Source organism: Coenobita brevimanus, chromosome 4 (genome assembly GCF_032717465.1).
Source record: "Coenobita brevimanus isolate Jiangsu-jjx chromosome 4, ASM3271746v2, whole genome shotgun sequence".
NCBI lineage: Eukaryota > Metazoa > Arthropoda > Malacostraca > Decapoda > Coenobitidae > Coenobita > Coenobita brevimanus.
In genome coordinates, this window is record NC_136957.1 from 20,008,443 (window position 1) to 20,011,429 (window position 2,987).

Consider the following 2,987-nt stretch of genomic DNA (forward strand, 5'->3'; position numbering starts at 1 on the left):
TCCAATATGATGTGCTGATTTGCACTGGCCAAAGCAATGGTCCACATGGCTGAAATACGTCCCATCATATGGGCAAGGGATGACACATTTCTCTTATACTGAAATTACCTGTTCATCTTAGAATTCTGATGTCTTAGCTTTCATCACATCATGGCATAATGATATCAGTGCCTGGCTTATATCTTCGATTCCCTATTCGGTTCACGGTTATAGATTTATATACAGTGTGTATATATATATATATATATATATATATATATATATATATATATATATATATATATATATATGAATTTAAAAAAAAATCCATACACCAGATTACTGGTGTCCTCTGTTCATAAAATATATGTAACAATTACACTTGAACAGCTGTGAGTTGAAATTTGGAGGGAAACAACTCTGGGGAAGCGAGTTCCAGAGAGATGCAGTTCGGAGAATAAAAGAATTCTGATAGGCAGAAGTTCTGCAATATGGCTGAGAGACATTTCAGTCATGAGCACTACCAGATGCCCGTGTAGCACGAGAGAAGGCATAGAGAGGTGGCACCATGGACGCAACTTCGTCTGAGCATTTGCCATAAAAATATCTGTAAAATAATGCAAGGGAGGCAACATTCCCTCTTACTTGCAGGGGAGGTAGTTTATTTGTAATGGCAGGGTTGTTAATAATTCTAACAGCATTGTTCTGAATTTTGTGTCATTGTTTTAAAGCAACCTCTTCACGTCCATTCCACAAGGGTGAGCAATATTCAAGCTGAGAGTGCACATGACTCTTATAAATTATAGCTAACTGCTCATCAATGAAGATGTTACGGACTCTGTACAATAATCCAAGTTTTTTTGAGGCGGTTTTAGCAAGTGATCTAACATGAGAGGTCCAGCTGAGGGCATTGTTAAGTGAGACACCAAGAATTTCAATACTTTTGGAGATGGGAATATTAGTAGCACTGAAGGTAATGTACGAATCTAGCAATATCTGTCTATTAGTAAATTCTATGTATTTAGTTTTACTAGCATTAAATGAGACAAGGTTGTTTTGTCCACATTCATTGATCGTAGATTGGTCAAGATTTATGGAGATGGCTGTACTGACTTGAGAGGTAGAGATATTAGACTTTGTAAATGGGTGTCTGAGTGTGAATGAACTTCGTAGTGTTGAGTTATCTACATATGAGTGGATGTGATTGTGGGTGACAAATAAGAGATCATTAATATGAACCAGGAATAGGATTGGCGCCAGAACTGATCTCTGGAGCACGCCGGCATTAAGTGAGTGAAAATTGGAATATACATCATCTACTTTTACCCTTATTTTCCTGTCACTAACATATGAAGAAATCAAAGGAACAAAAGACGTTAGTCCATAGCAAGGGAGTTTAGACAGCAGGGAACGGAGCCATATTCTGTCAAAAGCTTTATATATATATATATATATATATATATATATATATATTATATATATAAATGCAGCATCTACCTCTGTATCTATCTATCTATCTATAGTATCTATCTACCTATCTATATATCTACCTATTTACAGTATAAAGTCAAGCTGTGTATGTGTCTGTCTGTCTGCACATTTGTTCGTGTCTGTCACGAGAACGGTACTAAGTATCAATCTCATTCTTTTGCATTAGATTGGTGTAAGTCCAAAGTGTGTCAGAAAATCCCCAAACACAAAAAATAGCAATCACATGCGACCCGACGGCATGAAATGATCGGAAATCGCTGCACACGATAATATGCGAAAATTTTATTTTCATCTGTTTAATCGGAATTGATCATTGTGGGCTCAATAGCAGTACAGAAACAAATATAATGGTATTTGCTAACACTTTGTGATGGAATGGCTATTAGTTTCAATAATTTCTGCAGGCAAGCACTAGTATATATATATATATATATATATATATATATATATATATATATATATATCCCCCTGTGGTGGGGGGGACACAACCTGCCCGCACTATGGAGTGGTACTACTACTCTGCGGCCAGGTTGTGTTAGGAAGAATACTGCCATCGTATTCCCTGCGTCTCGTAAAAGGCGACTAAAAGGGGCGGGGTGAGGGGACTAGGGACCCCCTCCTCTGTTTTTTAGTTCCTAAAAAGAGACAGGCTAGAGAAAGGGATGGGGGATGGAGTTATCCCCGTACCCTGAAGATTGGGTCTATGAATGTGCGTGGATGTAGTACGATTGAGGCTAAAAAGAAGGAGATTGGGAGAATGTTTGTGAGAAGAAAGTTGGATGTGTTAGCTTTGAGTGAAACGAAGATGAAAGGGAATGGGGAATCTCATGTATGTTTGGAAGTGTGAATGGAAGATTGTCAGGTGTTGATAGAGGAAGGGCAAGAGAAGGTGTGGCCTTGTTAGTGAGTCCGGAAGTACAGCAATGTGTGATTGAATGGAAGGAGGTGTCATCGAGACTGATGTGGGTGAAAGCGAAATATGAACGTGAGTTGTGGGTGTTTGTGAGTGCATATGGGCCTGGTAGTGAAAGTGATGAACAAGAGAGGGAGTCTTTCTGGAATGATGTTGATGAGTGTCTGCAGAGTTTTGGAGCGAATGTGAATGTGGTAATGATGGGAGATCTGAATGCTAGAGTGGGAAATGTAGCAGTTGAAGGCGTAGTTGGTATGCATGGTGTGCCTGGAAGAAATGAAAATGGGGAACGAATGATAGCGATGTGTGTTGAGCGAGAGATGGTGATTGGGAATACCTTGTTTGAGAAGAAAGATATTTATAAGTATACATGGGTGAGACAGGAGGGTGGAAGGGTTGTTGAGAGAGCCTTGATGGACTATGTGGTTGTGTCTAGGAATGTAATAGGAAGATTGTTGGATGTGAGAGTTCTGAGAGGGGAGGGTGGAGGTATGTCTGACCACTACCTGGTGGAGGGAAAGTTAAGAGTAGGTAAGAGATGGGTGAGAGCTAGGAGGGTTAGGTGTGGCAGGGAGGTTTTGAAAGTGAGTTGGATAAAAGAGAG